This window comes from Otolemur garnettii, unplaced genomic scaffold (assembly GCF_000181295.1).
Source record: "Otolemur garnettii isolate 467f Iridium unplaced genomic scaffold, OtoGar3 scaffold00003, whole genome shotgun sequence".
NCBI lineage: Eukaryota > Metazoa > Chordata > Mammalia > Primates > Galagidae > Otolemur > Otolemur garnettii.
Genome location: NW_003852398.1, coordinates 11,681,237 through 11,692,553, shown reverse-complemented (window position 1 = coordinate 11,692,553; position 11,317 = coordinate 11,681,237).

Genomic DNA, 11,317 nt, shown 5'->3' with positions numbered 1-11,317 from the left:
TTGATCTTTGCGTTCCTAGGCTTCTTCAAAAGCTTTGTCTTCAAAATCATAGATCCTTTCTTCTGCCTGTTCCACTCTGTTATGGAGGGATTCCACCATATTTTTCAGATTCTTGAGGACTGCAAGTTCTCGTCTTAGTGTTTCAAAATCTTTGATCATTATATCTTTGAAATTGTTGAGTTCTTGATACATCTTTTGAATAATTTCTTGAGGTATCTTTTGAATAATTTCTTGAGAAATGTTTTGAATAATTCTTGCGAAATCTTTTGAATAATTTCTTGAACTTCTAATTCCTTCCTTTCTTCCATTCTGTTAATCTTATTTGCTATCCACATTCTAAACTCAATTTCTGACATTTCAGCCATTTGCTTGTGGATAGAGTCTTCAATTACATCTGCTCCATTTTTCCTTGGGGGAGTTGATCTACTCTGGTTATTCGAGTTGCCAGAGTTTTTCCACTGATTCCGCCCCATGCTGAGTTTACCTTGTTTGGAGGCCTTCTCAGAAGTATTCAGTTGGTGGCTTCTTCTGGTTGCCCAGAGAGATAGGCAGAGCATGTCTGTTGTCTTCTTCCAGTTCTCGAGTGCTAGGGCAACTGGGGTGCAGTGAAATGGCTGCAGCTGCACAGGATTGTGCATGGCCGGATTAGACCTCGTTCAGCCTGCCGGGGCAACCAGGGGGCAGGAGACCAGCAGCAGCTGAATCAGTCCTAGTTTAGCACCCTGGAGCAGCCAGGGGGTGGGGGAATGACAGCGGTAGTGCAGCATATGCGAGCAACCAGATCACTCTTAGTTCGGCCCCACCAGAGTAGCTGGGGGGGGCAGGGTGGAGGACTCTTTCACCGTAGCCCATTGGACGCATGTGGCACTAGCAAGCCCATCTGTGCCCTCCCAGTATGGGAGCCTGGAGTGGGGAACTCCTCCACCTCCATCTGTGGCACACACAGTGGCTCTAACAAACAGTTCTGGGCCCACCCAGAGCACTAGACTCCTCCACTGCCTCCTGCAGGGCACGCGTGGCTCTAGCAAGCAGTTCTGGGCCCATCCTGCATAGGTGCCTGGAGTGGGGACGTCCTCCGCTGGCCCCCATGGGGTGTACATGTCTCTAGAAAGCTGTTTTGGGTCTGCCTGGAATGGAGGACTCCTCCGCCACTGCCCCCGGGACTCCCGTGGCACTAGCAAGCAGTTCTGGGCCTGCCCAGAGCAGGAGCCTGGGGCAGGGATCTCCTCTGCCACCTGGGAGGCCTGAGACTCTAGCAAGCAGTTCTGGGCCCACCCCAAGTTGGGGACTTCTTCGCCACTGCCCATGGGTTGCGCCCACACTCTAGCTAGTAGTTCTGTGCCTGCCTGAAGCAGGGGACTTCTCTGTAGCCACCTGCTGTCCGCAGGAGGCGTGCAGCTCTAGCAAGCAGTTCTGGGCCCACCCAGAGCCCTGGAGTGGGGATCTACTCTGCCGCCCATGGGGTGTGCAGCTCTAGCAAGCAGTTCTGGGTCCTCCCAGAGTGGGGGACTTGTCTGCCACCCCCAACGGGGGTGCGTATGGCTCTAGCAAGTAGTTCTGTGCCTGCCTGGAGCAGGGGAAGTCCTCTGCAGGCACCCGCCACCTGCGGGAGGTGTGTGGCTCTAGCAAGCAATTCTGCACCTGCCTAGAGCCCTGGAGCACAGATCTACTCTGCTGCCCGTGGGGTGTGAGGCTCTAGCAAGCAGTTCTGGGTCCTCTCAGAGTGAGGGACTCATCTGCTGCCACCCACGGGGGTGTGCAAGGTTCTAGCAAGTGGTTCTGCGCCTGCCAGGAGCAGGGGAAGTCCTCTGGGGCCACTCACCGCCTGCAGGAGGTGTGTGGCTCTAGCAAGCAGTTCTGCACCTGCCCAGAGCCCTGGAGTAGGGATCTACTCTGCTGCCTGTGGGGTGTGCGGCTCTAGCGAGCCATTCTGGGCCCTCCAGGAGTGGAGGACTCATCCACCGCCACCCACAGGGGTGCGCAATGCTCTAGCAAGTGGTTCTGTGGCTGCCTGGAGCAGAGGGATTCCTCTGCGGCCACCCGCCACCCACAGGAGGCTTGCGGTTCTAACAAGCAGTTCTTTGCCTGCCTAGAGCCCTGGAGCAGCGATCTACTCTGCTGCCTGTGGGGTATGCGGCTCTAGCAAGCAGTTCTGGGCCCTCCCAGAGTGTGGGACTCATTCGCCGCCACCCAGGAGGGTGCGCAAGGCTCCAGCAAGTGGCTCTGTGCCTTCCTGGCACAGGGGACTTCTCTGCAGCCACCCGCCACCTGTGGGAGGCAGGCAGCTCTAGCAAGCAGTTCTGGAGCCCACTTTGTACCTGTATTTTGTGTTCTTAAATGATCTTCCTTGGATTTACAGCTTGCTGAACTTCTTTCTGGGCTCAGCTCCCCATCTTTGGCTTCATAGATTTTGATTCCAACCAGTTTTTCTTCCTTTGTTCAGGATCCTCTGACCAGGGTTGCTACCAGTTGGCCATCTTCCCAGAATCTGTAGTGTGATTTTTGGTCTTCTGGATATATGCCTGCAGCTCTGGCCACCTCTCCCTCCTTCTGCATTGGCATTTCCCTCAGGACGGCCTTCCTTGCTGGTTCTTTCTCTGCGTGCCCACCTGCTAGAGGTAGAGAGGTTTGAAAATGGCTGCCCACCAGCCCCAGAAATTATTTTTAAGAGTTTTATGCAAATTATCTTTGGTAATCTTTCACAGCAACTCCATTATCTCCATCCATAGATGACGATATAAGATCTCAGACATGGTCAATACCTTATTCAAGGTTAAACCGAGAATCCAGGAGAGTTTCACCGGAAGTTGCTCAAGGTAGTAGGAAGGGCAGAAGAAATCAAGGCCCAGAAAAGTAAAATAACTAGTTTGAGCTAAACAAATGTGAAGGGGGCAGAAAAAGATTTCCAAGCCCCCAAAAGAGAACCTCCAAAGATTGAGATCTCAGCTGCTTTGTACCTTACTTCCTCTCTCAGCACAAAGAGAGAATCTGGGGAAATTCTAAATGGGGATTAAGAAAATTAAAATGGATTTATACCTAACAGTAGGATTTTATGCATGTTTCAAAATATCACATGGACTCCAGAATTATTATATGTGTAATTGTTATGTATCAATGAAAAAAATTTTATTAAAAAGATAATTAAGATGTCTGCATAGGACAAAGGACATTTAAAATACATGAAGCACTTTTTAAGGAAAAAACCATCATAGACCTCTGGTCTATACAACTCCAATAGTAAAACAGGGAATCAGTAAAAGGACACATTTGGGCTCATTACAAGGAAAAAATATTCCTAGAAATTGGAACTATTTAAACAGGCCAAAGCCTTGTGATTTTACCATCATAGATCGGGGACAGGGAAGATCTACTTGGGTCTTGAAAATTTTAGAAAGACTGATGTGGAAAAAGTGTTAGCCTAAATTATTTTTATAATAATTCCTTACAACATGGAGATTACATGACTTTGTGAAGTTTTTTTTTTTTTTTAGTTTGACTAATATTTAAATGCCCTAAAAATTTAAAAGCAAGATATTATAAATAGTTACTATGAATAGATACCATGACCATTTGCCCCCAAAATTTCAGCTAAGCAGAGAGTTCCTTTTAATCATGCAAATGAATACTGGAAAATAGGCTTCTCATTCACAGTGTCATGAGTTTTTAACCTTAAACTAATACAGTTCCCACATCATTGCATGACTATTTTGGAAAGCATTAATTCTTCATTTTATAAAAATAATTGTGTAAAGGTCAAGGTAAGGTTTTTCTGCTTGATAAAGAAAGTGTTAGTGTTAACTTTCACCCAATAGTTGGCCTCTGTTCCCAAGAGTATTATCTCTAAAACTTTAGTGACAAGTGAAACACAGATCAGCCTATGAGTGGGTGGTAAAAATACCCCATGGAGCAAATGTAGTATTTGAAATCAAGATTATATTCAAATATCTTATTTTAAACATGATCTTCAAATGTACAGTTTTGATTTATTTTACTAGAAAACTTATCTGATACTAAAAAAGAATTTATAATTGTCAATATCAACAAATCCTTTTTATATGTCCCTACATAAGTTAGAGTCCATTCAACACTAATAATTTGGCATGTCACACAAAAACACAAAGTTTTGTGAAGTTTGCTGTTCTCAGAGAAGCAGGATCTTTACAAAGAGATGTTGCAGAAAGCTCATCCTTCAAGAGAAAAAGAGTTGAAACTGAAAATAACTTCTCATCATAATAAATGAATAAATAAGTGATTTAGTTGAACATTCTTCTTAAACTTTGAGGGAAAAAAATGCATTTATGGAAGTTTCTGATTTTCCTAGATATGTTAGGATGCTATAAGAAGTAGGGCCTTCCAAGTTCGTAAAGAAGACAGCATGCTGAATATATTATAAATTTTCAGTGTAATTGTCTTTCTTATGGTCTCTGGAAGAGCAATCAAATCAAATGTGGCCTCATCCTCCAAACTGTTGCTGTCTCCCCTACTTTTTAATCCAAATGATTCCCATATATAATGAAGGGATCCTTTCCCCCCAATTTTTCTACAGAATAAATCTTTTAATGTTTCTTTCCAACCTCTTCCTACTGACCATTTGTTTTTGATTATTACTTGTCCAAACTGAGATACTGTTCTTTGAATCTTTACTTCCAATTGATACTGTGCCATTGTCTCCTCCAAGGGAAAGGGAGGGAAGGTACTCCCAAGTCATGGATGTGAAAATCAAAGGGAAATGAACAGGAAATGCTGTCTCAGAGACTTCTCCTGAGTTTCTCAAAGTATGTTGTTGTGGTAGTTGTTTTATTATTTACCTACCAACATAATTCCAGTTGGTGGCTCTTGTTTGGTATGTGGCAGGCTTGCTATACAAGACAAGTTACTTTGTCATTTCTGAAGGAAGTATCTGAGTACCTTTTACTAACTCTTAGAGAACTCTTTGCTCAGAAATTTTATCACCAGGGAAATATAATAAAGGCAGTCATAGGCTGTTCAATAGATCTCTCTACTGAGTTATATTGTTTCAGAGTCAAGTTTTCAAGTCAAGTTTTTACCATCAAGTAACGAATGTTTTTATATCATAAATTGCTATTAATATTTTTAGCAGGATGTGCACTGCAGAGAATGTCTCTCATTCTGAATATTGCTCAAGAAATTATTAAATAAGTTGCCTATGGCTCAAGGAGTAGGGCGCTGGCCCCATATACTGGTGGTGGCAGGTTCAAGCCTGACCCCAGCCAAAACTGAAAAAAAAAAAAAAAAAAAAAAAAAGAAATTATTAAATAAGATAGACCTCTTTCCCACAATGACATCACTGACTATTCAAAATACATTTAAGATTTTATTATTTGGTGAGAACGGTGCTTCCACTTCTTTGCAGTGCACATATTTGCCATTGAAAGGGAGAAGCGTTGAATACAAATTAATTTGTTGGATTACGGGACCTGAGAGCAATAAACTCATGGTTAAGCTAAAATTTTAGAAAACTACTCAGAAAATAAAATTTATTTTATCTAGCTTAGAGCTTTTCCTTTAGAGTAATTGACAAAATTATGAAGAAAGTGATAGCAATTTAAAGATAAGAATATCATACTCTCTATGGTAGGCAGTATTTTGGTTTCTATGACCTGCCTGTCCCCACCCCCACCTCCATCCTGCATTTCAACTGTGCATGTTACCTTTCATGGCAAAAGAGACATGACAGATGGAAATACTATCATGCAGCTTGACATGGAGATGCTTCCCTGGTGGACCAACGTAATTACATGTCCAGTAAAAATGTAGGAGTGAGACAGAAGAGTCAGAAGGAGAGTGTGGGTTAAAGAAATGTCTTAGGAGAAGGAATCAGCTTGCTGTCATTGGCTTTGGAGATAAAGAAAAGAAGCCCTAGCCAAGGATTGCTGGCGGTCACCAAAAGTGGGAAGGGCTCTCAGCTGACATCCAGTAAGGACCTAAGACCTCAGCACTACAACCTAAGACCTGAATCCTGCCAGCAACCTGACTGAGGGGAAATATGAAAGAAATGGGTTCTACCCCTGTAGCCTAAGGTGACCAAATTTTAACACTGGTAAAGCGGGACACCATTGACGGGGAGTGGGGGGGTGGTGTTCTTAATTAAAAATTTGGTCTATATGGAGCAACAAACATTTTCATAGAATGCAAAAATAGTATTGTAATATATATTTTTAATTTCAACATAAGTATAATTTACAAATATAATACATTAAAAAAATTATGTATAGGGTGGCACTTGTGGCTCAAAGGAGTAGGGCACTGGTCCATCTGGATGACCTTGCCCAGAAGGGGAGTAGGGAGTTTACATTAGCCTTTTCATTTCCAAATGGAGTTACATTAACCTCTTCATTCCCAAATGGAGTTACATTAACCTTTTCAGCAGCTGAAAACCATATATTCCCTTCCCATTGTCCTGCTGTTCTCTAGCTTGTCATGCATTCTTTCCAAAAATCAGGACTTTTTTAAAACGCTGAGGGACACGGGGCAAATTGTTAAAAATCGGGACTGTCCCACCAAAAGTGGGAAGTCTGGTCACCTTACTGTAGCCTCCAACAGGAAATAGCCCCACAAACCTTGATGTCTGCCTTGTGGGACTCCAAGTGAGACTCAGCTAAGCTTGCCAGATTTCTGAACAATAGAAACTGAGATAAGTGGGGAATTGTTTTAAGATGCTAAATTTGTGTTAATTTCTTAAGACAACAATAAAAGTCTGAAACACACCCCTCTGCTTTTAGGCAGTTACACCACTCCTCTTACACTTAAATTGTGTGTGGGGTGTGTGTGTGTGTGTGTGTAATAGAATTTCAATGCTTCTGATGATGTAGTCCAAATTTCTTCAGAATGCAGCTGGGATTGGAGAAGGAATTTCTGACTTCTTTTACAATTTTTATTATAATTGGAAAACTGTTGTCCTCTTTGAAACTTTTTCTTAGACTATTTTGTAGGTGGAGAAGTCTAATTATACTGTCTTCATTGTTCCTTGCTTCATGGGTCATGATCCTTCAAAAATTAAGCAGATACCCCTAAATTGCTGACAACCTATTTCATATTAGTAAGATAACATAAAAGCAAGTACCTTCAAATAATGTTCCTATTTCCTTTCAGATTAATTGCTCATACATTGACTATTGACATAGACATAATTTTTAGGGGATTGGATGTGTTGTGAAATTATTAGCCAGACATAAAACTTTATATATCGTATTAGAATGTATTAATCGTTTCATAATTAGCCAGCCTCTCTGGCTGAAAATTATCATAACGCTATTAATATTGTTAATGCAAAGTGCTGTGCCTATTTTTGCCAAAATTTCTTAAGGGTGTCTTTTTGCATGGATTGCCCACGAGGGGGTGTTTGCATTTAAATATAAAAAAGAAAAACAATATTTGTTATGAAGCTATTGCCTGTCTTTATTTAGCTCTAGTGCTATAAGCCAGATATCTTTTTGAGTATCTTTTTCTAAATGTCCCCAGCAGGTTTCTTGAGAGTTTCTCACTACCCTGGAGAGACTAAGGAATTTCTTCCTCACCTAGTGGGAGACTCTGGGAGTCAGTCTTAAAGAAAGTTTCCTTTTGAATAGCTTGGTGTCCCTGCACACACTGATAACTCACTAAGGGCTTGGGATTTTATAATGCAGCCTGATTAGGCGGTAATCCATCCCATCATTCTATAAAACGGTGTTATAATGCTACATATTCAGGTAAAACACCAATACAATCAAGATTTAAAGAGCAAGTTGACTTTAAAAAAAAATGGAGAAATAACACTTTTCCCCCCTGCTCTGTAAACAGCAGGTTGATCCAGACGTCTGCCTAGTTAGTAAACTACCTAAAAACAATAGACTATAATGAAGTAAGTTGGCAGCTTCATATTACAACATAGCTTGGGGATGTGTGGTTTTTTTGTTAATGAAGTAGATTTCTTATAGAAAAATATGTAAGTGTATAAAGTTAATATCTCAGTGACAAACCAGTGCTAACTAGCACATGTCTGCTTGTCACCAGAGGTGGCTGTGCCTGACATTTCCTGGAGGACAGCCTATAGTTAAGTAGTATTGAAAGGCACCACAGGCATTATAGCAAATGTATAGGGGACAAAGAACAACAATGGGGCAAAATCAAGCTATTTGAGCTAATGGCTGATGCTGTGTTCACAGTATTATACTTGTGCCATTCATATCACCATGGCTAAGGTGGTGTCAGTGTTTTCATAATAGAGCTACTATTTTAGAGGTTTATAACCTGGCAATAAAAATTGGCTTCTGGCAAAAATTTGACATACTAGACAAGACCTCAGCAAGGAAGTGGTTTTTGAGAAATCAGATTTGAGGGGGGTGGGGTGGGCAGGTATGGAATATGTTTTGTTTGAAATATCCATTTGAGTTTCTGAAACTCAAAATACAGCTCAGCTTAGGAAAATGGCACTTTGTAAGTTTCTAGACTACAAGGAGGAATCAGACTTGAGAAAGGCTGGTCAAGTATTAATTATTTTTCTGGGCATAGCTCAGAAGTCTTTTACCTTTCAAAATATTCTTTCTGGACCTTTTAAAGTGGGAGAATTTTAAATGATTCACGGACCTTTATTTTGATATATGGAAAGGCATGGTTGTGTGAAGATCAAGGAGTTAAAGGGAGTTTATTTTTAGAAGATAATATATTATGGTATGTTGCTTCTTTTTTTTAAAGTTAAACTCCTTAATAGCACCTAATTCATTAATCCTATTATTAAATGTCTTAGATTCATTGCACTTAAATATTGGAAGAAATCCAATTTCCACAAAGAGTAGAAAGGTGTTTCCCTGTAATCATCACACTCATCATCACCTATTCATCTCATCCGCAGACTTTGTCCTGTAGTGCACACGAATGTTGGAAGCATAGCTTCCCAAGGGGAGGACTTTGAACAGGACTGTAATGATATTCATCAATGAGGTATGGAGCACTTTTTGCAGGACGAGTTCAGGAACTTAATTGTCAGACCTGGTGTCTCCATTGTGTGATACAGTGTCGTAGGTGACATTTTGGCTCACTTGGCTTTACATAACATACATTTATTATTCCAGCTTATGTTAATGTATTAAACAGAAGAAACATAATCGAATCTTTCAAAAGCAAGACCGGAGAATTGAAATGGAACTTTAAAAAAATTAATTTGATTCCCTTTCCTATTTATCCAGAGTTGTAACAAAGGCTTAACGATAGAAAGCACATTTGTAAATTATCTTCATGAAAGAGGCAGAATCATCACTGAGGTTACAGAAATGATTTTTGCTCGTTAATGAGAGCCATATCTTACCTCGCTTTCAACTTTTCCACTTGGGCAAGTCTTTCAGTATGACTCTTTGTTTAACACTGGATCTCAAATCAGAGACTTGACAAGTTGAGAGGTGAGTTATCTGGAGCAAAAAAATTAAGCTTGTCAGAGGCATTCCTCCCACACAGAATTAAGATAAGATGATCTCAAATTCTTAAGTTATCAAGGTAATAGTTCCAAGGAGATATTTTTATCCGTACCACCAATACTGACTATATTGTGGAAAGAATTTTTTTTTTGTCTCTCATGTTTAAGAGTAACTGCTTTTACTGAAATTCTTTAATTTTTTTTGCTGAACTTTATCTAAAGATAGCTATATACTATCAGAATGCACGGTTATTGGAAAGTAAGAGGCTATGGGGATTTTCTTTCTTTTTTTAATCACTGTTTAATTAACAGTGCTCAAGAAGTGAATGTATATATGATAACAAAGGTTTAAGCGAGTGGGAGATGTATTTAAAACATATTGACTTGTATGTGAAAAGGTGCAATTCAAACAGTACAAAAGCAATTAAAGGTCATTTCCAAGTTCTAGCAATGAGAAGGAAACTCAAACCCATAATTGCAAACCAGATTTGAAGCTGAAAGATGTCGACTCTGTCCCTAATCTAAAAATAAGGATTCTCAATGCCAACACAGAAACCTGAAAGGAGAAAATACGTACTATGCTGAGCAGAAAAGTGGAACTGGGCTCCCTGCGTGAAGGCTGCCCCCACATAGGAATTGTTATTTCTATGAAACAAGAAGTAAACACGTGTACCCACTAGTAGCCCTGAGACAGGGCACAACAGCGAGTCACTCTCCTGTGTCTTGGGTAGTGCTAAAGTGGCCTGTGTGACTAAAACCCCATGCCTGCCAGTGTGACCATTACAAACTAAAGCTGGCCGTTACTAGGAAATCCTTCAATTTCCCAGCAATGATAAATACCCTAGGAAGGAAGCCTTCGAGATCCATGGCAGAGAAAGAAAAATAATAGCCCAAGTACACAGAAACCCAGTAACAACACTGCAGATTAAAAAAAAATGCTTTGAAGACTTTTATGTAAGCAACTAACCTGTAGCATATGCTTTTATTTTTTCCTTCCAGGATTGAAATCCCCTTCCCCAAAGCAAGGAAATATCAATAGGAAAAAAGCCAGCGTCAATTCTAGAAACAAAGGGGACTTGCCATACACATGCTAGAGATTCTGATGAAAAATTGCCATGCTGTATGTAGATAGTATAAAATTCCATAAAGGATCAATTTATTTAAAAATAACAAACTAGCAAATCTCACTGAAGAAGAAATACATAAACTAATTCTAGAGCAATCATTAGGTGTATTGAATTGGTAGTTAAAGACCTTAAGTTATAAACACATGAAGAAATAAACATTTCTAAACAATAAAAAAGAAGAAAAAGAAATCTACAAGCCAAGAGGAGGTCAACTATAGCTTCTCTGACACAGTTAAAGGAGAAATAATAGCGTAATAGTTAATATTTTTAAAATAGCATTCTGTCCCACCTTTTGCAAAAGAGGAATGAAGAAGATAGAATCCTCAAATCATGAAATCATTCTGGGATTCACCCTGATACCAAGTTCAGTTGAAAATATTGCAGAAAAACTATTTTAAAAAAAAATTAGGCTAGACACAAACTCCGAGGTTCAAGGGACCCTCCTGCCTAAGCATCCCTCTTCCTGGGTCTATGGGTCCTCACCACTATTATGGACTTTGAATATTATTGGGAAATTATAAATAAATGTGTCCTTATGAATGAACATAGATGCAAAAATCCAAATAAATTGTATCAAATTCTAACAAAAAATAAAAATAATATTTGTCAATTAAGAAAACAAAAGCAGTATTTGTACCAATCATGACTCAGACAAATGTTGCGAAGGAAGTATAAATTGAGTTAGGGCTGGGCGTGGTGGCTCATGCCTATAATCCTAGAACTCTGAAGCCAATGTGGGGGAATTACTTGAGCTCAGGAATTAAAGACCAGCCTGAGCAAG